The following is a 25,245-nucleotide window of genomic DNA, read 5'->3' as shown; positions in this document are numbered from 1 at the left end:
TGAGGACTCTCCATACTGTTTTGCGTAGTGGCTGCACCAATTTACATTCCCATCAACAGTGCACAAGGGTTCCCTTTTCTCCACATCCTCGCCAACACTTGTTACTTGTCTTTTTTATGATAGCCATTCTTACAGGTGTGAGGTGATAACTCACTGTGGTTTTGATTTGCATTTCTCTGATGATGAGTGATGTTGAGCATCTTTTCATGTGTCTGTTGGCCATCTGTATGTCTTCATTGGAAAGATGTCTATTCATGTCCTCTAACAGTTTTTCAATCAGGTTTTGTTTTTTTTAACTTTTTATTGTTGTTTTGTAGGAGTTCTTTGTCTATTTTGGATATTGGCCCCTTATTGGTTATATCATATGCAAATATCTTCTCTCATTTAGTAAGTGGCCTTTCTATTTTGTGGATACTTTCCTTCACTGTGCAAAAGCTTCTTATTTTATTGTAGCCCCATTGTTTATTTTTGCTTTTGTTTCCCTTACCCGAGGAGACATATCCAAAGAAATATTACTAAGACCAATGTCAAAGGGCATACTGCCCATGTTTTCTTCTAGAAGTCTTACGGTTTCGGGTCTTACATTTAAGTCTCTAACCTATTTTGAGTTAATTTTTGTGTACGGTATGATAAAGTAGTCCAGATTGATTCTTTTGCATGTACCTGTCCAGTTTTCCCAACACCGCTTACTAAATTGGCTGTCTCTTCTCCATTGGGTATTCTTGCCCCTTTGTCATAGGTTAATTGCCCATGTAAGTGTGGTTTCATTTCTGGGCTCACTGCTCTGTTCCTTTGATATATGTGTTTGCTTTTGTGCCAGCACCATACTATTTTGATTACTGTAGCCTTGTAGTATATTTTGAAATCAGGGAGCATAATACCTCCAGTTTGTTTTTCTTTCTCAAGGTTGTTTTGGGTCTTATGTGTTTCTGTATGAATTTTAGAATTATTTATTCTTGTTCTGTAAGTAATACTGTAGGTATTTTGATAGGGATTCATTGAATCTGTAGATTGCCTTAAGTAGTATAGTATTTTAATGGTATTCATTCTTCCAATTTATGAACATAGTATGTCTTCCCATCTGTCTTTGTCATCTTCAATTTCCTTCATCAGCTTCCTATAGTTTTCTGAGTACAGGTCTTTTACCTCGTTAGATAAATTTGTTCATAGGTATTTTATTCTTTTTGATGTGATTATAAATGGGATTGTTTTCTTAATTTCTCTTTCTGATAGTTTGTTGTTGGTACTGGCCCCTCATGGGCAAGACCAGGTCCCGGCATGGCTGGCTGTATGGCCATGGGAGTCCAGGTACTGGTGCCAGCTCGCTGGCGGGCAAGGCCAGGTCACAAGGCGAATGGCTACAGGGCCAGGGGCCCCAGAGCTAATGTTGGCCTGCTGGTGAGCAGGGCCAGGTCCTAGGGCAGCAGGTCTGAGGGGCCCAAGGTGTCCTGGAACTGTTGTCAGCCTACTGATGGGTGAGGTTGGTGTCCAGGGAATCCCAGGTTGGCTGTGGGGCCTCAGTGATCCTGCAGCTGGTGTGCGCCCCCTGGTGGGGGAGACCTAGTGCTGGCCCACTGATAGGTGGAGCTGGGTATTGGGATCTCTGGCTGTGGGCCCCCCAGGTCCTGGAGCTGGTGTTGGCCCTCAGGTGGGTGGAGCTGTGTCAGATGCTGTGGCTCCTGGGTCCTGGGGTTAGTGCTGGCCAACTGGTGGCTGGTGCCAGGTCCTGGGGCAGCTGGGGACTCAGGGGGTCTTAAGGCAGATGGTCAGCTGGTGGATGGGGCTGTGTCCCTCCCCAGCTAGCTACTTGGCCTGCAATGTCTCAGGATTGGTGCTGACCAGCTGGTAAGTGGAACCAGGTCCCAGTGCTAATAAGCTAGAGGGTGGATTCCAGAATGACTCTTGCCAGCACCAGTGTCCTCAGCCGGTAGGATGAGCTCCCCAAAATTGTTGCTGCCAGCACTTGTGTCCCCAGGGTGAGTCCCAACTGCCTGCTGCCTCTCTGGGAAGCTCTCCAAGATCAGCAAGTTTTTCTGACCCAGGCTCCTTTTAAATTACTGCCTCTGCTCTGAATCTCAGAGCGTGTGAGATTTTGTGTGTGCCCTTTAAGAGTGGAGTCTTTATTTCCCATAGCCCTCTGTCTCCCGTAAGTAAGCCTTGCTGGCCTTCACAGCCAGAAGTTCTGGGGCTTGTCTTCACGGTGCAGGACCCCTGGGCTGGGAACATTAATATGGGGCTCGGACCTCTTGCTTCCAGGAGCAAACTTCTGACATTGTAACTAGCCTCCAGCTTGTGGGTTGCCTGCCTGGGAATACGTGTCTTGACTATACTACGTCTCCATTCCTCCTCCCCATCTCATTTTGGTTCCCTCTTTAAATCTTTAGTTGTAGAAAATCTTCTATGATAGTCTTGAATTCTTTCTCATCGGTAGTCGCTCTGTGCGTAACTGTAACTTTGTGTGCCCATTGGAGGACGTGAACTCAGAGCCTTCCTATTCTGCCAGGCTGGCCACTCCCTCTCCTCCAGGATTATTGTTAACTAGGCTTTTCGTTATCAAATATGTGATTATTGCTAAAAATTTGTATTTGGATTCTGTACAGTAAAATTCACTCTTCTTTGAGTTTTGACTAGTGCATAGAGTGACATAACTACCCCAGTAGTTAAGATGTGGAACAGTTTCATCACCCAGAAAAAGTTCCTTCTTGCAGCCCCTTTGTGGTCAACCTTCCCCTCAGCCTCTAACTCCTGGCAACTACTGATCCATCCTCCACACCTAGAGTCGCCTTTTCCAGAATGTCGTACAGATGGAGTCATACAGATGGATGTACGTAGCCTTTTGAGTTGGGCTTCCTTCATGGAGAATAACGCTGTTGAAATTCATCAGTGCTGTTCCTTGTATCAATGGTTTGTTCCTTTTTATTGCTGAGTAAAATTCCCAGGTTGTTTATCCACTCCCCAGTATAGAGACCTAGAATTGTTTCCAAGTTTGGTGATTACGAAAAGAAAAATACTGCTATAAACATTGCATGTAGGGTTTTGTGTGAATATACATTTTCATTTCTCTTGGGTAAAGACTTAGGCCTGGGATCATTGGGTCACATGGCACTTTATGTTTAAGAGAGACAGCTTGAGGCACGTGAGTACTGCTTGCACACTGAAGAGAGTTTCAAACTTCCTTAAATGGAAACTGTAGCTTTCAAGCCACATTGTGCCCCAGACTACATTGAGAGGTGAGATTCTTGGAACTGACACATCTCTCTGCCTCCTCTCTCAGTCGCTCTACCAGAGAACACTTCAGGGACCACATCACTCTATTTTGGCCGGATCTCTCTTCAGGAGCTCACAACACATCCTGTTCTAATGAGAGTGTGAGCAAAAGCTGCAGACTCTTGACAGAGGCATGGACTTCAGCCTCATCAGGACTGACAACACCAGAGATCTTAGCCTGGGGCAGTTTTGAACCTCAAAGCCAGTTAATCCTAAAATGCTTCTAATCTCTGTCATTTTCTATCACTCTCACAATTGCAGACCACAGTCTCCCTCCTCCACCAACATTTACACTCAGTCCTGTCTTTGGCAGTGTTACTGTCATACAGCTGCTTTGTGCTTTCTCCAGTAAATCATTCTTTCTCTGGGGGTTGCCCACCCACCGTAGCACTTTTACTATGCCTTTTGGAGTCCTCCCACGAACAATCAACCAACCAAACCAACCAACCCTTTTCTAAGGACATGGAATCTCCCCTTTTTTTTTTTAATCGAAGTACTGTCAGTTACAACGTGTCAGTCTCTGGTGTACAGCACAATGTCCCAGTCATGCATGTACATACATATATTCATTTTCATATTCCTTTTCATTTAAGGTTGTTACAAGATATTGAACATAGTTCCCTGTGCTATACAGCAAAAACTTCTTTAAATCTATTTTTATATCTAGTGGCTAATGTAGAGTTTCCTTTTAAAAGTGCATTCCTCTTTGAATTGGCTGCTAGAAAGCTTGAAGCCAATTTTGTAAGTGAACCCCACTTCCATCTCCATCTTATAATCTTATTCTTATTTCTCCTTTGCCTTATCTCTAAGACTTAAAAAAAAAACTTTGCTATGTTTTTAACAACTTTGTAAAACCTCTTTAAGTGCCTTTTAGGACAACATGAGGTTATACTACATGAATACTCTGGCATTCACTTATACATATCCAAAATTCTATTATCTCTCCTTCTTTACTAACAGAATACTGATTTTACTTGGAATATCACTGTGCCTCAGATCAAGGAGATGTAAACCTAAGCCAAGAGAGCTGCTGTTTTGCTATGAAAAGGGCAAGACTCAAGCCGGTACACACTTTTGCCCTTCTTTCCTTCTTCTTGTCTGTAACTGGAACGTGATGTCTGGCATTAGAGAAGCCATCTTGGTACCATGAGGTCAAAAGCAAAGTGCTAAGAATGGTGTCTCAGGAAGCCAACTCGATCCTTCCCTGGTGATCTCATAATGCCACAGTACCAACCCTGAAATACTTATTCTTAGATTTAATGTTAGCTTCATTTGATTAATGTAGGTTGAGATTCTGTTACATACTGCCAGATCCAAACCTAGCTCCGACATACCCTCATATCTTTTTCCTCCACTGAACGTGCCTCCCTCAACCCTGGCTTTCACTAGCTGCCTTCTTGTCACACCATTTTCACTATTGCACCATCGAGAAGAGGTTGCTCATCCTCTCAAGCCCCAAAAAGCTAAGGCCTGAGGGCAGTCATCTCACTCTGCCTTTCTCTTTGTTAATTTTAACCATTCTTCTTCTACTCTTACGCAAAACACTTCCTTCTTCCAGGGACACACCCTTGGTTCCACCCTTTAACACTCCTCATGGCTGTCATTAGCCTGCCTCCCAGAGAACGCCCCTTGGTCTCACTCTCCAGCCAGAATTCCAGAATCATTGTAGACAGTTTCAGTATAGACATAGCTCTTTTTTTTTTTTTGCACTTTGCAGATACTATGTATTTTACAAGTTGAAAATTTCTGGCAACCCTACTTGGAGCAAGTCTGTTGGTGCCATTTTTCCAACAGCATTGTTCACTTGGTGTCTCTGTGTCATATTTAGGTATTCCTAACTCAGATCATCCATGAAGGTGCGACACTAAACAACAGATTTTCAAGATAGATGAAATATCTTTATATTGGAAGAAGATGCCACCTAGGACTTCCACAGCTAGAGAGGAGAAGTCAATGTCTGGCTTCAAACTTCAAAGGACAGGCTGACTCTCTTGTTAGGGGCTAATGCAGCTGGTAACTTTCATTTGAAGCCAGTGCTCATGTTCCATCCTAAAAATCTGAGGGCCCGTAAGCGTTGCTAAATCTCCTCTGTCTGTGCTTCATAAATGGAACAACAAAGCTTGGATGACAGCACAACCGTTTACAACATGTTTACTGAATATTTTAAGCCCACCATTGAGACCTACTGCTCAGGAAAAAAAGATTCCTTTCAAAATATTACTGCTCATTGCAAATAGACCTGGTCACCCAAGAGCAGTGATGATGATGTGCAGTGACATTAGTATGTTCATGCCTGCTAACACATTATCCATTCTGCAGCCGATGCATCAAGGAGTAATTTAGACTCCCAAGTCTCATTATTTAAGAAATACATTGTGTAAGGCTACAGCTGCCATAGATAGTGATTCCTCTGATGGATCTGGGCAAAGTCAACTGAAAACCTCCTGGAAAGGATTTACCATTCTAGATGCCATTACGAACATTTGTGATTCATGAGAAGAGGTCCAAACAGCAACATGAACAGAAGTTTGGAAGAAGTTGGTTCTAACCCTCACAAATGACTTTGAGAGGTTCAAGATCTAGTGGAGGACTTAACTGCAGATGTGGTAGAAATAACAAGAGAACAGGAGTTGGAAGCGAGGCCTGAAGATGTGACTGAGTGGCGGCAATCTCATGGTAAAACTTTAATGGATGAGGAATTGCTTCATATGGATGAGCAGAGAAAGTGGTTTCTTAAGACAGACTCTACTCCTGGTGGAGATGCTGTGAAAATTGTTGACATGACAACAAAAGATTTAGACTATTACATAAACTTGGTTGATAAAGGTGCAGCAAGGTTTGAGAAGACTGAATCCAGTTTTGAAAGAAATTCTATTGTGGGTAAAGTGCTGTCAAACAGCATCACAGGCTAGAGAGAAATGCCCATGAGAGGAAATTTCCGTGTTATTTTAATAAATTGCCACTAGCCACCCCAACCTTCAGTAACCACCACCCTGATCAGTCAGCAGCCATCAACATCGAGGCAGGAGCCTCCACCAGCAAAAATATTATGATGCACTGAAGGCTCAGATGTTGGTTAGCATGCTTTAGCAACAAAAATATTTCTTAATTAAGATATGTATAACTTTTTTAGACGTAGTGCTATTGCACACTTAATAGACTGGTATAGGGTAAACATAACTTTTACATGCATTGGGAAACGAAAAACTTAGTGTGGCTTACTTTATTGCAATTGTTGCTTGATTGCGGTGGCCTGGAACTAAACCTGTAGTATCTCCGAGGTCTGCCTGGATCGATATTCAACATCCTAATTTTGAAGCATCTTGACTTCCTTCAACTACTGCAGCAGCCCATTCCCAAGGCCACAATCTGGACCAGGTTATTTCCTTGAGCTCCTCCAACTGTTGCTTTGTATAGAGATATCTCTTACAATTTCAATGTAGACCTAATTTTTTTTTAAAGCTGGTCTGTTTTTTTAATTAGTAAATTAATCCATTTTCAATGTTCACAGTTAATTACAAGTTTGGACAAATTTTACCATCTTATATTTATTATGTCTGTGTTTTCTTGTTTCATTTTATCTTAATTTTGCTTTTTGTTAATCAGATTTTATTAATTTCATTTTTATTTGAACTATTTAGGGGCTGTGCATCCTATTTTTGTTTTGGTAGTAACCAATCGGGTTTTGCTTTACAGTTTTATTGAGGTATATAGTTTATAGGCCATATAATGTACCCCTTGTAAGTGGATGGCTTTTCAATGATTCTGACAAATTTATACATTTGTGCAACCTTCAGTTTTAGAACTCTCTGTTCATCCTCTAAAATGTCATATGTCCTTTGGCTGTCAATCCCCTCTCTCACTCAGCCTCAGACACACATGGATTTTCTTTCTATCTCCATAGTGCTGCCTCTTCTAGAAATTTCATATAAATGTGATCATACAATGTGTCGTCTTTGTTATTGGGTTCTTTCACCTAGCATAATTACTGGAGGTTCATCCATGTTGTCGCACGTGCCACCTGCTAATTCCTGTTTATTGCTAAGTAGTATTCATTGTATGGATATACCATTGTTTATCCATTCATGAACATTTGGACTGTTTCCAGTTTTTGGCTTTTGTGAGTAACATTGCTATGAATGTTCACTTACAAGTCTTTGTGTAGATACGTGTTTTCAAGTTTTCTTGGGTGCATGTCTGGGAGTGGAGTGGCTAGGTTATGTGACAAGTGTGTTTCTATTTGCTGCTTGGCATAAACCGGGAAGCAGGAGGACCTGCACCCTGATGACTTGTGCTCCACCCAGTGTTCCTGACAGTTTCACTGGGCTCTTGCTTGCTCCCCTTATGCGGTCCTTCTGAACCCTTCAGCACCCCTAAAACCACTCCTGTGTTTTTTACAGTCCTCTTCCCTTGTTTTGGGCTTCGGTTCTTCCTTCAAACTGAGCCCAGCTACTTTTTGCCTTCTGAGATGCTTTATAATTTTGAGCCCACCAAGAGCACCTTTACTTGTTTTTCAACACTGTTATGAACTTATTTATAGTGTAGCTGGTTGTGAAATTGGAAATTCTGGCCAAGACCATAAGATAGTAGATAATCTGATCCCACAGTGAAGTGATAGACTCATATACAAGTTTTCAAAGCAGGAGGTTGAAATCAGTTAGAAAACTGACCGACAATAAAGAGATAAACAGGTGAAGGAAGTGGAGGAGGGAGAAATTGTGTGGAGAAGCTTCTTTGGGGAGAGTTACTGCCATAATGGTCATTCCACTCCCATCCTGCAGCCCACCATTTCCTCCGTCCCCTCAAGCCCAGCCGGGGCAGACTTTCAAGGACCACTGGAGAGCTTGTATGTGTTCCCTGGCACTTGGGATGCACAGCGGTCTGGAGTCTGCCATTGGCCTGAGGAGCCAGGGCAGAGACACGGAGAGCTGTTTCTGCTTTGAGAAGTAGCTGCCTTCCATGCCTAAGGTGCATGACCGTCAGGGATGAGGTCATGAACTCTTGGGAGGAGTACCAGCCGAGGGTCATTTAAAAGCGTTCCAGTGCTCCTGCCAAAGGAAAAGGAGACACCCTCTCAAGAGAGGGTCTGTGCGTGCGGACCAAGAATCTAGGGGAGAAGCAGCAGGGCCCACTGCGGAAGATGACTTCGTCACAGCACGTGCAGTTGGATAAGCACACCCAGAGAACCCACAGAACTCCCAGGAGAGAGTCCACCTCAGGCCCCTGCAAGGCCTAGAAAGACCGATGTCACTTACAACAGTAGCAGTCAAATGAGAACTTTCTGTGTCTCCTTTCCTCTCCTCGCTCTTTGTGGCCCAACTGTCAAGGCACCATAAGGAGACACAAACAGGGAGAAGAAAGTAATGACATCTCTTTCAGGTGTCAGGCGGCCTGCCTGAAGCTGGCCCCCAGTGGAGGAGACGAGAGGATTTCATTCCGAATCAGTTTGAGAATTACTATTCTTACAGAGAGTTGGTCATACTAATTTCCATATTCAGACTGTGTTCTGTGACTTAAAGTAAATCTAAGAGTCTGTTTCCAAAGAGAGACCAGAGGAGTGATGGGGGCCGACTGGAGACGTCGGTGGGGGCAGCAGAACCACTTGCCTCACTTGATGAGATTTAAAGGGATAATAGTCAACCACGTAAAGTTAGTTCATCAATTATAACCCTTAGGGCGGGCTTGTTAAATGATATGGTTACAATTTTTCTATCTGTTCTTCTATTTCTAAGGATTTAAAATGGAGCGAGGACAGGGTGGGGAGGGGATAGCTCAGTGGTGGAGTGTGTGCTTAGCATGCACAAGGTCCTGGGTTCAGTCCCAGTACCTCTGTTAAAAAAATAATAAAACAGAGGGAGAGGCTGAAGTGTTTTCATAATCAAATATTTTTCACCTCTGAAATCTTACATTTTTAAAAATTTTGGTTTCCAAAATTAATTGCCTATTTTCTCAGTATTCTTATTGTTCCTCCTTCGTGCTCACGTCTCGGCACTGGTCCATTAAACCTTGTGTTTCTCCGGCTTGGACTCGACTTCCTTTCTTTTCCAGCCAAGACGTTCTAGTGCATCATTTTAACTTGCTATCCCATTTCCAGGGCTCGACCTGCAGTCGCACCTCAAACTTGCACCGATCCTACTCCCTGTCTTTTCTGGCTCTGCACACAGGGTGCTGAGCAATACTGAAGAAATCATTTAAACCCACATCTAGCAAATTCCTACTCTCCCAACTCAGCTGGGCTCCTAGTACTTTTTTGCAGAAGAACACTTACGTCTTTTCTTGGGCCAGTTTTTCCTCTTCCACCCATTTTAGTAGTTTTTGTAATTCTTTGCCACTCATTTCAAGCTCTACGCTTTGAATGCATTCATATTTTATAGAAAATACTGAAGCAGTGTTCGTGAACAAGTCCTCACGTTCTCAACTCTATCTGAAAATGTATTTCTATTCCCATCTCTTTCCCTAGTTCCTCTAGCATCAGGTGGAGTTTACCTTCTTCCTAGCCTAATCTACTTTGCTTGTGTTCTGGGTCAGTGCAGATGAATAATCAAGGGATCTTGTTAAAATGCTGATTCAGCAGGTCTGGGCTGGGACCTGAGATTGTGCCGTTCTGACAACCTTCCAGGCCATGCTGACACTCCTAGTCTGCAGACCACACTTGGAGTAGCAAGGCTGTCATTTGATATCCTCTCCTCTCCTTTTGCCCTATTAGTTAATTACCTTTCCTCCTCGATTTATTTTTAAACTCTCTCTACTGGCTCTTCAGCATATAAAATGTTTGAAATTCTCTGATCTTAAAAAAAAAAGTCTCTTTCCAAAATCTTTTCTTCTTAAGGCATCACTGTTTCATACCTTATCTTCTGTATGTGTTATCCATTGCTGCGTAACATGCCCTAAAATTTAGCACCTAAAAATAGCAGTTTCTAGGACTCAAGAACCCAGGTACGGCTTAGCTAGGTCCTCTGGCTCAGCGTGTCTTATAAGACTGCAATCAAGATGTCAGCCAGGGTGACAGTCATCTCAGAGCTTATCTAGAGGAGGATCCATTTCTAAGTTCATTTATCTGGCAATGGCAGGATTTAGTTCCTTACAGACTGTTGGGTGGAGGGCCTCAGTTCCTTCCTGGGTGTTGGCTAGAAGGTTCCAGCAGTCCTTTGCCATGTGGGTCTCTCCACAGGGCAGCTCACAGCATGGTAGATGGCTTCCACTGGAGCGAGCAGAGCATGCAAGAAAGGGTGAGCAGGGCAGAATCCGGTCTTCTTGTAACCCGACCTGGGAAGTGACATATTGTCACTTTTGCTGCATCCTGTTGATTAGAAGTGAGTTGCTAAGTCCAGCCCACACGCAAGGAGAGGAGATTACACAAAGGTGTGGACATGAGGTGGCCATTTTAGAGGCTGCTTCCCATTCCTTCATAGCCAAGCCTCTTGAGAAAGTCTGTATTTGCTTTCCACTTTCTGTCAACTTTCGTTCACTTTTCAAAACTTTAGCTTTTGTTTCCCCCTTTAGCTGCTTACTAAAGACGCCCTAGTTGTCAGATCCAAAAATCATTTCTCAGACTCACCTTCCTTGGTCTGTTACTTAGCTTTCATAATACTAGTCTCTCCTAATTCTCTTCCTAGTCCTTGAACCAAATCCTTTTTAATATATTTCCTAACTTCTCCTCATCAATGCGTAGTTTGAATGTGGATGTTTCATAAGTTCATCTTCTTTTCATTCTATGTACAATTTTCTCATCTTCACCTATAGCTTCCATCATCACATGTGCATGATTGTTTTAGTCAGAGTTCTCTAGAGAAACAGAACCAATAGGAGACATATATATGAGGAGATTTATTATGGGAATTGGCTCATGCGATTACAGAGGCTGAGATATACCACGATGCGCCACCTGCAAGCTAGACAATCAGGAAAACCGATAGTATAATTCAGACTAAGTCCAAAGGTCTGAGAACCAACAGAGCCAGTGGTGTATCTCCCAGCCTGAGACTAAAGGCTTGAGAACCAGAGGGCCAATGGTGCAAGTATCAGAGACCAAAGTCCCAAGAAGCAGGAGTTCTGATGTCTGAGGGCAGGAGGAGGTGGATGTCCCAGCTCCAGAAGAGGGAGAATTTGCTTTTCCTCCACCTTTTTATTCCATTTGGACCCTTGATGCCTGCCCTCATGGGTGAGGGTAGATCTTTACTCAGTCTACTGATTCAAATGCTAATCTCTTCCAGAATCTCTTTCATCTTCACAGATATACCCAGAAACAATGTTTTACCAGCAATCTGGGCAGCCCTTAGCCCAGTGGAGTTGATAGATTAAATTAACCACCAATGGTAATGCTGAAAAACTTTCTGTGGAACTCCGAGACAGTATTTCTGCCTTCTGGCTATCCCATAAGCATTTCAAACATGGACTTATTCCTTCCCCCAAATACATTTCCCCCCTTGTTTTCCATAATCTGCTTATTGTCATCACGGTCTACCCAACTGCCCTCTGATTTGGAAAACAGGACTTGTCTTAGAATCTTGGCTTCCTGTCACCTTCCACATCCACATCTAAGTCTTGTTGCTTTCATCTCTTTAACATCTTCTGTATTTCATCCATTCCTCTGCCTGGTCCAGGACCTTTGACTCCTTCTATAATTTCTTCTCCGTATTGTATACCCCACGAGGACAGGGAGTGTACCTTGTCGACCTCTGTGGCCCCAGTACTAGCCCAGGTAGTATGGTTCTTGTGAAATCTCCCTTGTCTGGTTGATTGAAACTAAAATTTAAATCTGACTGTGGTGTTCTAGCACTTAAGGGCTTTAATGAAGTCTAATTACTTGTCTGAACTCCTTAGTATCATGTAAAAACATTCCTTTATTCAGATGTGTACATGTAATAGATGCCTAAATGTTTTAAGGTCTTCAATCCGCTTCTGCATTTTTTTCTGTCACTTCCCTCATTGTCCAGCTGTCCACTTCTACCTCTTATGCTGTCATTGTCTGTGCTGTTACCTGCCTCGTCTTCCTTTCTCATCTTGTTGCTTCTACGCTGCCATAGGCAGGGGAAACAGTGATGGACTGAAAATTCAAAGGGCTGTCTTCTGGGTAAAGTTCAAAAGCATTAGTGGACAAAAGTGATAATTTCTCATTTGGTTTATTACATCTTTCCCCCTTATTTCCTACTTCTTGGTTATATCAGAGAGATGAGAGGTTATTGGATGATTGTCTTGTAGACAAGTAAGGTGTAGTAATTTATAGCTGTTGAAAATGAAAATTGTATGTCAGCTCTGCCTGTATTTTCCATATGGGGGAACTAGCCTATCTGCAAGTCAGTAATTCAGTACTTAAATCTGAACACATTGTAAGTGGCTCTCTCATCCACACTGTTTTCTTGCACTTCACCCCCAGTCCTTTTCTATCACCCTCCTTTTCTATCAGAGCGACCTGGAGCATAGAGTGGTAGGTATAGGGCAATGTGAGTAACCAGAAAAGAGAATTCTAGAAGAATTTTAATGTTTTTCCTATTAATGAAGAGGTCATGTGAAATCAGCGTACCTTCTGGCACACAGATACCTTATGCCTCCTGTCCCCATGTAAGATAATCTAAGTGGGAAAATTATTTAAATAAAAACATCACTGATGCTTTTTTAAAAAGGGCCCATCATAAGCTGTTTGACCCCATGCCCAAAAGAAAAGCAAAAACAGAATCCACTGGACACCCCTATCTGCAGGTGAGCTGATAAGCACTGACAAAATGGGCAAGTATTTAGTCATTAGGAAACACTTTAAATGACAACACTCTTAAGAGCTGTCCATTAGAGTGAGTATATGTGAAGATACAGACGCAGGAGAAAAGCAAATAAACAAATATGAACAATCCTTTAGAAGGTCTCCGTCAGAATTAGATGTGAGAGCCTGGCGTGAAGGAATGCAACAGAAGGTGCTTGCATTTGAGCTGAGGCTCGTTTATCCCACTTATCTGAAGTCAGAGCCAATAATTCCAATGATCCCAAGAATGGCTATAAATGTTTTCCACATTTAGAAAGAGCAATTGGCAGAACATCACAAATGGGCCAATTCCTTCTCTTAGTAACATGATACAAATAGGGACTGTTCTGATTTAATCCCAGTGGGTCATATGCGTTGAGTTGTTTCTTATTAGCAGGGAGAGATTCACACCCATTCCCATGCTTTCTGGCTCAGGCTGCGACAGCACGTCTTTGCTGGATTCCATGTAGACATTTTTAAAAATTTGCTCTTCCTTTGATTTGATTCTTTTATCCCAAACAGATCTAAATCTTTAGCATCTTTTAGATCTCTGCTCCTTCTATCTATTTCTACTAGTTAAAAAAACTTTCTATCAAAGTATGATGAGTTTACAATGTTGCATTAATTTCTGGTGTACAGCATAGTGATTCAGTTATTCACATATATATTCCTTTTCATATTCTTTTTCATTATAGGCTATTACAAGGTATTGAATAGAGTTCCCTGTGCCTCACAGTAGGACCTTGCTGTTTATTTGTTTTATATCTAGTAATTAGTATCTGCAAATCTTGAGCTCCCAATTTATCCTCTACCCTCCTTTCCCTCCTTATAACCACAAGTTTGTTTTCTATGTCTATGAGTCTGTTTCTGTTTTGTAAATAAGTTCATTTGTCTCATTTTTTAAAAAGATTTCATGTGTAAGTGATTTCATATAGTATTTTTCTTTCTCTTTCTGGCTTACTTCACTTAGTATGATGATCTCCAGGTCCAGATGGAAAAGATGTGTTATATTTATACAGTAGAATACTATTCAGCCATAAAAAAGAATAAAATAATGCCATTTGCAGCAACATGGGTGGACCTGGAGATCGTCTCTGCTAGTTTTTATTGTGTCATTTGGGCAACTTAGTTTCTGTCCTTGGCCAATTGCTGATTCTGCTTTTGCTTTAAATCTCTAGGTCTTATTGAGCTGCTTGTGCCCTCCACTTATCTGGTTTCAACAGCTGGCTACTTTTGCTTCAGTATTTCCCTAACAGTCTGTAGAGCTTTTGATCCATAGTGCAAAGCAAGATATGGATCTAATTAGAACAGTGTAGACTTGGGGGAGGGTATAGCTTAAGTGGTAGAGCACATGCTTAACATGCACAAGGTCCTGGGTTCAATCCCCAGTACCTCTAAATATAAAAATAAAAACCTAATTACCCCCCACTCAAAAGAACGGTGTAAACTGGCTTATCAGCCCCTATAACCTCCCATCTTCTAAAACGTTATTATTTATAGGCTTTTTAGTTGAAGCTGGTTTACAGCCTTGGATTATGACCTGTAGAATCTTGCCATGGAGATGGATAGAAAGTAGCAAATTTCTTCTCTCAGTTCCCACCCTTTTGCTTTTAACATGCATGTTGAATATCCATAGGAGAAAGTGTTTCATTTACTTTTTAGAAATAACTTGGAGCTATTATTCCCCCAAATAAGTGCAGATTAATAGTCCTGTTAATTAATAGATAGAAATCTAGGAAAGAAAAAAACTCAATATTTTCCCCCCAAGTAATTGATGATCCGTATGTAATTAATGATTCACCATATGTGAATCTAAGTGTTTAATATAATTTTTAGACTGAGTCTCAGCTATGAGCTAAAACTGTTCATACCAGTTCTAAGGAAACTTTCACCCCTCAAGGTGCCATTTCATATATTTTAACTCCTTTGTTACTGCCAACATTCAGAATATAGTGTTTTTCAACTCTTAATGGGTGATTTCATTTCCAAGGCAATGCGTTTCTGAGGGTGAAATCACTTGGAACAGAGCCTAGCATATACTATAGATGTTTGCTAGTATAACTTGTTCAAATTGTAGTGATAGATTGTTATCAAGATGGTGCTGGATTGTATTTAGCCAGGAGTATCTGAATTTTCAGTCTTAGCCCTGTGACTTGTCTCTCTGTGGCAGTGTTGAGGGAGCTTCATGCACAACAGGGGCCAAACAAGACAAAGTAATACTTCATCGTTAGCAAAATCTTTTGTCTCCAAACCCCAACGTAATTACAGCACCAGAGAGCTGAACCAGAGCAATGGTGAAATTCCTCTTCTTTAGGCTGGAGGCTACAAAAACCGATGGCCAATGCAAGCCAAATGGCAAGTCTTTTCTCTCCTTTCTACCTCATTCCCTTATTCGCCCCTAAGGATTGGAATTTGCCACTTTGGTGATAGGAAAAGGAGACGTGCCTGAGACGGAGAACAAGTGACAAATGATAAGAGAGAGGTTTTCCCCAGACCACTTCGTGCCAGGGCAGGACAGTGAACTTGACTGTGTCACTTGGGAAAAAGGAGACAAATGGAGAGCAGAGAAAGGGAGGTGCTTTAGGTTTCTACCATGTCCTAAGCCTGAATTCCATAACCTCATGGATGCAGAACTGAAAAGAAGAGAAAAAACTGGTTCAGTTTTAAAGGTGTGGTACCAGCTCTTAGCTCTTACTTCTCTCCCATTCTCGGTAGGGCATCTGATAAATAGCCATGTGCCGAGCTACTAGCCGTGGCCAATGCAGTGTTCCTTAAACCAAACCAAACCGCACCACACCACAGAAATGCCTCCTTGTAGACTGAGTCACAGCACAAAGGCCTAGAACTGTGAGTGTCACCTTTGCCTGTGGGCACCACCTGTCTTCCAGGATTGTAATGATGGTTGACAATAATGTATGTAATATACATGGTGCATAGTAGGTCCTCAGATTGTAGCTGTTTTGCTTCATTTTGTTATTATCATTATTAAAGAAAATCCTCTGTGCTAGATATAGAAACATAGAAATCTGAGTGAAAAAGCAAAAATTTTATAGTGCTTAATATAATTATTGCACCTCCCAAAGCTGTAGCAAAAAGCGACTTAAAATCTTAAGAGTGGTTTTATTTTCAGTCTTCTTTATAATTGGTGGCTACAGGTGGTCAAATCCAGTTTTAGAATATAGATTTAAGAAACTTAAAATGAGTGTAGAATCTGGCAGCTATGTTCCATCTAGATTTAAGTCACATTTAGAGTTTGGCTGGGATGTAAGCCAAAAGAGATTTGCTATAATTTCATAAGATAAAATTATGGCATGAGTCATCATCTCTCTAGCTTAGGTGTTTTTCTTCAGAGGATATTTTAAAGATGCAATTCATAATTTGGTGTTACATGGGTTTCTTCAGTTTTATTCCTTAATTTTAAATGATGTTGTGAAGAGGGCATACATTATCTAAAGCTACAGATTTGGGTTTATCAGATGAGAAATAAGTGAAGGAATGCAAGGACATTTTTTAAAAAGGAGGTAGAGGTTCTATTTAAAAAGAGACTTGACATTTTCCAGGCTAAGCTATTATTTAGAGAACATAGAACTTTTATAAAAATACAAATAGCTTTCTGAGTAGGGATTTTTAAAAAACCAATTACCTTGGTTTTTGACAGTGTAAGGCAAATGCAGGATGTTGGGAGAGCTCATGCTGAGATCACCATCTAATACTATAGCCATAAAGTATGGGCTTAAGTCCAGCCTTAGAATGCCTGACATTTGCTATGGAGATGAAAATGTGGATCTTAAAAGACTAGCCCAGTCAGATGTATTTTTTTCATTTATTCTGGAATTTTGGGTTGGCTAAGCTTTCACAATAACTCAATTTAATCGTTAGCTTTTAACTTTATCATAACCTCTGGGTATTAGCATCTGACATTCTACTGAAGTTAATTGTAGTGCCCTTAGCAGTCATTTTAAAAAGGTGTTAGAAAAAGAGAATAGTAAGATAAAGCCCAAACTAACATGTAATTTAAGTATGATGTGTCATTTAGAGTGAATCTGCATGAGCTGAAGCACCATCTAGTATTACAGCCATAAAACACTTCGATTCCTTAACGTCTCTGTGACTTGGTTTCATCATTCTATAAAATGGGCATTACACCTTCAGTTCTTGGGAGAATTAAATTAGAAAATACATTTAAAGTGCTTAGAACAGTTCTTGGCACATAGTAAGCATTCAACATAGGATGTATGTTACCAGAAGCAGTCGTTGCATATGGGATATGATGGCTTAGCAGGAAGTGCTGTGAGAATAAATAAGGGGCATATTATCTTAGAATTTACCTGCTTAAAATTTGGATAAAATGTTTTACATTTCCTAATAAATAAAAAATAAAATTTCTGAAAAACACCCAATGGTACAATTCATATTTAGTGAGCATTCAGTAATACATTATATTAATTACTGCCTCTAAAGCAAAAGAAACAAAATAAACTTAAAATGCTATACATAATACATAAAGTAGTGCCTGTTATCATCATATATTTTAATGGTTAGAAAAATTTTCTCCAAATTCAGATGTTCCCTAGAAAAACCTTCCACTGCAGATTGTTAGTATGTTAAAACCCCATTATAACACAGCTTGTTAGTACCTAGATTTGTGTGCTGTCGAATCATTTCTACTGAAAAGCATGTCTTGTCCTAAAACAAAATCTCATTAATTTTTACTTTGCTTAAGCTGTGGGTCAAATAATGCTTCTCTGGAAAACAGATATTATAATGTTAGGCTAAAGAAGGTATTAATTTTCCCCACCAACACCAGGATTTCTGTTTATTTGTGTTTAGTAAGGCCAGTAATTTCCAGCATACTATGGCAGTATAATTGGCATACTTATTTTTCCAGATTTGTGCAAGTTCTGAATTATTAATCATTAACTTTATAGGATAACTTTATAAAATTTGGTCTTAAAAAATAAAACCCCTCTTTTTAATATTCTGCACATTTTATGTACATTGTTTTCTCCCCTGAATTCCAGTTGTATTAATATACATTCCACTCCATTTTCCATCATCTCTTTATAGTCTTAAATGAATGTTTTCATATTCAGGGAAAGAAGAATAAAAGAGTGGCAGGAAAAGGAATGGAAAAATGAAGTCTCCAGAACTCTGAAGATAATAAGAAAAGATGGGAGAAGGATGGCGTGAAAAAGAGAGGTGAAAGAGAAGGGCTGAGTCTAATCTAGTGCCGATCCTAGTCTGTGCTGGTGTCTGACTATAAACGTCGGAATTGTCTTTGGGTCTACAGTTATTGGAAGACGTAAATGGGTGGGATAAGCAAGACACCTCACTTGCATGGACATCAGCAGGCAGGTCGTTACTTGTCTGCTGGGAATTCATCTACAGCTTCAGACAAGGGCCTACACGTTCTCCATGTGGCTTGTTTTTTTCCCAGCATGATGCCTGGACTCCCAAGAGAGCATCCTGAGTACTAAGTGGCCCCAGAACAAGCATTTCAAAAAGCCCAGGTGGGAGTTGCAAAACTTCTTATGATCTAACCTTGGAAATCACAGAACATTACTTCCAATGCATTCCACTGGACAAAGAAGTCACTAAAGGCAGCTCAGTTTCAGAGAAAGAATTAGGCTTCATGCTTCAGTAGGAACTGTAATAAAAATTTTGTAGCTTTCCTTAATCAACCACAAATTGGAAAAAAAAATTCTAGAAATGAAAATCATTGTGAATGAAATTAAAAATGCAGCAGCATATAGGCGTCACAGAATTTTTGACAAAGTTTAGGAAATAATTAGTAATCTGGATGATAGAACTGGAATAGACTATCCAGAAAATAAAATCCTCCAAATAATAAAAGGTATTTTTAAAAAGACAATGGAAACCAGAAGATAATGGAATAAATTTTTCCATGAGCTGAAAGAAAATCCTTTATCAACCTTAAGTCCTGGACCTAGTGAAAATATTCTTCAGGAATGTTTCACACAAACAAATTAAGATAATCCATCACCTGCAGACTCATATTAAAGGAAATACTAATGGGTTTTCACTAGGCAAAAAATGAAAATGGTCCTGGGTAGAAGTTCCCAGATGCAAGAAAGAATGAAGAACACAAAAATGGCAAATGTGTGGGTAAATCTGAATAAACAGGGACTGTATCAAGTAAAAATGCTAGGAATTTTTAGGAGGGGATTCAAAATATGTAGAAATTGAAACATAATAAAACTAGCATATAAATCAACTGAGGGTGTTACATAGAGTTCAAATAACCTGGGGAAAAAGTAAAGCATTGATTATCATTAGAACCTGATAAGTCATGATTATACTTTTGAGTCCAGATAAAAACTTTTCCATTTATTATAAATCAATTTTCAACAAAGGCACCAAGAAAAGTCAGTGAGGGAAAGGATCATTTTTTCAACAAATAGTGCTGGAACAATTAGATACCCACGTGCAAATGATGAATTTAGACACTTGCCTCATACTATATACAAAAATAAATGCAAAATGGATCATAGACAAAAGTTAAGATCTAGAACTATGAAAATCCTTGAAGAAAACATAGGAGTAAATCTTCATGGTCTTGGGTTAGACAAAGGTTTCTTATGTAGAAAGAACATCAAAAGCACAAGCAATAAAAGAAAAAAATTGATAAATTGGACTTCATTAAAATAAAAAAAGTTTACCCTTTAGAAGACATCATAAGAAAGTGAAAAGACAAGCCACAGATTGGAAAATATTTGTAAATCATATATCTGATAAGGGATTTGTATAATAATAAAAATATAAAATATAAATATAAAAAAAGAGAGCTCTTACAACTCAGTAATAAGACAATGGAGAAAAAAGTGAATAGACATTTCAGCAGAAAAGATATATGAATGGCCAATAAGTACATGAGAAGATGCTCAGTATCATTAGTTATTAGGAAAATCCAAATTAAAATTATAATGAGATAATACTTCACACCCACAAAAATGACTATAATTTTTAAATTTTTAAAAAACTTTTTAAAAATTAGAAAAAAAATTTTAACAGCAACATTATTTGTAATTTCTGAGATATGGAAACACCACAAGTGCACACCAATACATGAATGGATACAGACAATGCAGCATATATACGTAATGGAGTACAACCCACCCCCAAAAAAGGATATTTTGCCATTTGTGGCCCTTCATTCACTTTTTCTTTTTTTCATTTCAAAAACCAGAATTTTATAACTGGCATAAACATTTCCATTGCATCAAAAACAACAAAATACCTAGAAATAAACTTAACCAAGGAGGTTACCTATACTCTGAAAACTGAAAAACATTGATGAAGGAAACTGACTATGATACAAATAAATGTATTTTTAGGTAGGTTAGTTACGTTTCTCAACCTTGGAGAGGTGGCCCTCTGTGGGAGATGTTCTATGCGTCCCAGCAGTACACACACTCCTCTCTTGTCACCCAAGGGTCAGGGTCCAGCCAGTCCTAATGTAGCATCTGACCTGTGTTTGTGGATTCCTTCCACAGGCTTTGGGATTGTTGTTTTCTTATTTCTGATATCTGCTCCCTGGTGGATGAGGCTGGACTAGAGGCTTATGCAGGTTTCCTGGCAGGAGGAGTCGGTGCCTGCCCACTGCTGGGTGAAGTTTGGTGCTGGACCTCTGGTGTCTAGAGGTGTTTGTGGCTCTGCTGATGGGTGGGGCTGTGTTCCCACCCAGTATATTGTTGGGCCTCAGGCTCCCCAGCCCTTAAGCCTTCCGGCTGTCAGATGGGGATACGTCTTGGTGCTAATGATCCAATCAAGATGTCAGCCTCCAGGAAATCTCATGTAGATGAACACTCCCAGAATGTCCACCACCAGCTTTTATGTCCTCTGGGTGAGCTGCAGCCATCCTGTATCTCCCCAGAAAACCCTCTAAAACCAGCACTCAGGTCTGGCCAGGTTCCTATGAAATCACTGCCTCTGCCCTTGGACCTGGTGCATGCGAGATTCTGTGTATGTGTCCCAAGAGAATGAAGTCTCTGTCTCCCCCAGTCCCGTGGGGCTCCTGAAGTTAAGCCCTGCTGGCCTTCAAAACCAGATGCCCTGGGGTCTCCTCCTCCTCCCAGTGCCAGAACCCCATGCTGGGTAGCCTGACATGGGGCCCAGAACTCTCACTTCTGTGGGAGGGCCTCTGTGATTTAATTATCATTCAGGGGGTGTGGGACCTGACTATAGGAGGGTGAGCGTGCCCCTCCTATTGACCCGCTGTGGTTCCCTCTTTAAGTTTCCAGTTGAAGGAAATCTTTTTTGCTAGGTTCCAGTCCTTTTTTTCCCCAATGGTTGCTTAGCATTCAGTTGTGGTTTTGTTGTAGTTGTGAGGAGAAGAGAGCTCATGGTCCTACTACTCTGCCATCTTAACCAGAAAAATAAAAATGACTATAATTAAAAGAAACTACAACAAATATTAGTGAGAATGTAGAGAAACTGGAACCCTCATACATTGCTAACAGGAATGTAAAATGGTGCAATCACTTTGGAAAACCTTTTGACAATTCTTAAAATGTTACACATAAATTTACCACATAACTAAAGCAATTCTTCTTTTAGGTATTTACCCCCCAAAATGAAAATGTATGTTCACACAAAGACTTGTACACAAATGGTCATAGAAGCATTATTCATAACAGCCAAGAAATAATTCAAATGTTCAGCAGGCAGTGAATGGATGGACAAAATGTAGTGCAGACATAAAATGGACTATTCTTTGACAATAAAAAGAAATTAAGGAATGATACATATTACAATATGAATGAACCTCCAGAATGTTATGCTAAGTGAAAGAAGCCAGATGCAGAAGACCACAATTTGTATGAGACCATTTATATGAAATTTCTAGAAAAGGCAAAACTACAGAGATAAAAAGCAGATCAGTGGTTGCCTAGGACTAGAGATGGGAAAGGCAGTAACTGCAAATTGGCCACGAGATGTCTTTCGAGGGCTGTAGAAATGCCCTAAAATTAAACTGTGATGATGATTTCACAACTCTGTAAAATTACTAAAAAAAATTTATTCGTACATTTGCTTTTTTTTATTTAAATGGAGGTACTGAGGATTGAACCCAGGACCTCTGCATGCTGAGCATGTGCTCTACGCCTGAGCTATACCCTCTGCCGCCACCATACATTTAAAATGAGTGAGTTTTATGGTATGTAATTTACCTCAATATTAGCAGTTAAAATTTTTTTAAGTACAATAATATATTTTATAATCAGAATTAGGTCTAAAACATTAGCAAAGTAATGCATATTTTCCAAACTGTTGGAGGAGGGGAACTAGATTAATAAAAATACTTAACCAGAAAAAGGCTAGAAAGGGGACAAAGAAGAACATAAAACAAGTGGACAAATATCAGGCACATTTTGAGATAATACACTTAAACGCAGATATATAGGTAATAATATTAAAATATAAATGGGCCATGTACCATTTTTCAATTTATTGCCTCAGCTCCTTCAACCTTTTCTCTGTTCTGTGAAAATGGTTCTGGGCCTTTGAAATATTTTTCCTTTGCCAGGTGGCATGGAGGGACAGTAGAGGGCGCTGGAGAGACATTACACCAGGAAAGGGTTATTACTTCCTGGTTCCACTGAACTGATTCTTTAGGCTCCTGCAGCTCTCCAGCATCCAGCTCCTGGCTTCCCCAGCCTCAGACACTTGTCCTTTCTCCAACACAAGGTTCCTACAAGTGCATGTGGCCAGCAGCATCCGGTGGCCAGCAGCATCCGGTGGCCAGCACCTTTTCATTTCTTGGGTGGCGCTGTGAGATACCTCCCTATGGACAGCTTTCCCTGGCATTCTGAAATGAGGATTTCTGGTAAGTTCCAAGGGCAGACTTCTAGAAAGTTCCAGCCATGTGGCACCGCAGAGACTTCCCTGCCATCCAGTGAGCCATGGCTATGGTCTCTCATCCCTGCAATGGTGGGTGTGGGAGGTGTGCTTTTCCTTGGACACTATCACAGCTTTTGAGTAGTGGCTCTTCCTTACATCTGCTGTATATATTAGACTTCTCTGCTTTTTAATAGCTAATTGTTTATTACCCCAACCCCTGATATAGTTGGTAATTCTTTACATTAGATTTTCCCTTCAAATTATCATGTGGTTTCTCTCTTCTGAGTGATTGTTTACTATGTCTACAAATCTATTTCTGTTATGTAAATGAGTTCATAGTGTTCTTTGTTCTTTTTTTTTAGATACCACATGAGTGATATCATATGGTATTTTTCTTTCTCTTTCTGGCTTACTTCACTTAGAATGATGGTCTCTAGGTCCATCTATGTTGCTGCAAATGGCATTATCTTATTCTTTTTTATGGCTGAATAGTATTCCATTGTATAAATATACCACAACTTCTTTATCCAGTCATCTATTGATGGACATTTAGGTTGTTTCCATGTCTTGGCTATTGTACATAGTGCTGCTATGAACATTGCGGTGCATGTATCTTTTCGCATTAGAGTTCCCTCTGGATATCTACCCAGAAGTGGGATTGCTGGCTCATATGATGTCTATTTTTAGTCTTTTGAGGAATCTCCATACTGTTTTCCATAATGGCTGCACCAAATTACATTCCCACCAGTAGTGTAGGAAGGATCCCTTTTCTCCACACCCTCTCCAGCATTTATTGTTTGTGGACTTTTGAATGATGGCCATTCTGACTGGTGTGAGGTGATACCCCATTGTAGTTTGATTTGCATTTCTCTGATAATTAGTGATATTGAGCATTATTTCATATGTCTATTGGCCATTGACATTGGTCCAATAACCAACTCCTTGCAGATGCTGGGGGACAACTGTACCCATGAAGCCCTAACCAAACTATACTATCTCCTTATAAAAGGTTATGTGTTTCACATAAACCTATGCATTTGGAAAAATGTGGTGATAAAAAATACAGCACTCCCAGAAAGGAATCTGCTTAAGACCACATTCCATAAAAGGTATATTTCTGGTCTGCTTACTCTAAATATCAGATCTTAACTAAAATTATTAATTGGTTCTATCTATAAGAGTACATAAATATTCTTAAAATTTGGATATTATAAAGGCAATTTTAAATATAAATATGTTTAAATATAAATATAAAAGCAATTTTAAATTTTAAAATAATTGACAATGGCTAAACCCATTCTGTGGACTTAGGGTTTAGTCACTGACTGCAGTTTCTCACATTGTTACTTTAAGTAATGGTGCTTATCAAACTGCTTTCCAGCAAGGGTTTAACCCTCCTTCCATATGTTTTGCAAATAGCCTGTGAAAATTGCTTATTACGGGAAATGACTTCTTTTTGTTTGGTGCTGCATCTCTGTTTTCTCAGTGCATCCTGCTCAGCTGTCTCAGTATTCTGTCTCTGACAATGGTGAAAAGGGAGCCTAGGATTCTTTTGACAAGGTAAGTAACTTCCACATTGATTCCCAGCTGAAAATAAATACCACATCGCATAGGAACACCCTTGGTCTGTGTGGGTTGGGTGGGGCTGACCCTACTCTTTGCCTTTGGGAGTGGGGACTGTGATTAGTCCTGGCCCCTCAGGGCTTTTCTTGGTGGAACCATCAGGGAAGAGTACTCATTATTAGGATTCCTAGCCTTAGAAGTAGGGGTGGTCACCTCTGCTATCTCATAAAGAAAGCTTGTTGGGAAACAAAGGTAGTACAGAGTAAAGCCGTGGTAAGAGACAAAGACAAATAGATTTCTAATTACATTTTTAACCCCTTCATCCATTTCTGAAGCTGAATGTCCCAGTTATGTGATCCAGTGACTCTTCCATCTCACCTTGTAAAAGTCATGCCTTCATTTCTCTACAAATAATTGAGTCTAAATAACCGGTCTATCTATGGTATATTCCATGTGAAGCTTTCAAGTACTTCTCTAGCCAAGGTTTTACTATTTACACATATTAATGCCTAAATATTTTTCATGATCACTGTTGTGTACCACATATACACCCACTTACGGAATAAAAAACAAAGAAATGAATTAACACTTAATAGTTATAAATATGTCCTATTATATGTGGCCATCTGTTTTTTGTAATAATCTGAACATTATAACCAGCAGTTCCAGAATAGGCACCTGGTCAAAAAAAAAAAACCCAAATGAATAAATAAATGATTGCAGAGGAAAAGAAAACATACCCAGCAAGACAAGCGTTCTCTTAACAAATGCTGTCATGTTAGAAATCACCTGGTTTATTAAAGGTCCGTAGTCCCTTTCTC

The 25,245-nt window shown here is 40.1% G+C and overlaps 1 long non-coding RNA gene across 4 annotated transcripts in view; it reads left to right on the top strand.

Annotated features, from left to right (window-relative positions):
* The window catches only part of LOC106730229, a 38,248-nt gene that overhangs the window by 10,950 nt on the left and 2,053 nt on the right, over positions 1–25,245 (top strand). For 2 of the 4 annotated variants that reach the window (XR_001366668.2, XR_001366666.2), the window contains 2 exons: positions 22,709–22,847; positions 24,348–24,421. This is a non-coding gene — a long non-coding RNA (uncharacterized LOC106730229). Of the gene's footprint in view, positions 1–18,096; positions 18,514–22,708; positions 22,848–24,347; positions 24,422–25,245 lie in introns of all 4 variants that reach the window. The other 2 variants (XR_004324583.1, XR_004324582.1) reach the window with 2 other exon arrangements.

This window comes from Camelus ferus, chromosome 12, assembly GCF_009834535.1.
Source record: "Camelus ferus isolate YT-003-E chromosome 12, BCGSAC_Cfer_1.0, whole genome shotgun sequence".
In the NCBI taxonomy this organism is placed as follows: domain Eukaryota; kingdom Metazoa; phylum Chordata; class Mammalia; order Artiodactyla; family Camelidae; genus Camelus; species Camelus ferus.
The sequence above is the reverse complement of the archived record's forward strand: the minus strand, read 5'-3'. Positions and strand labels throughout refer to the sequence as shown.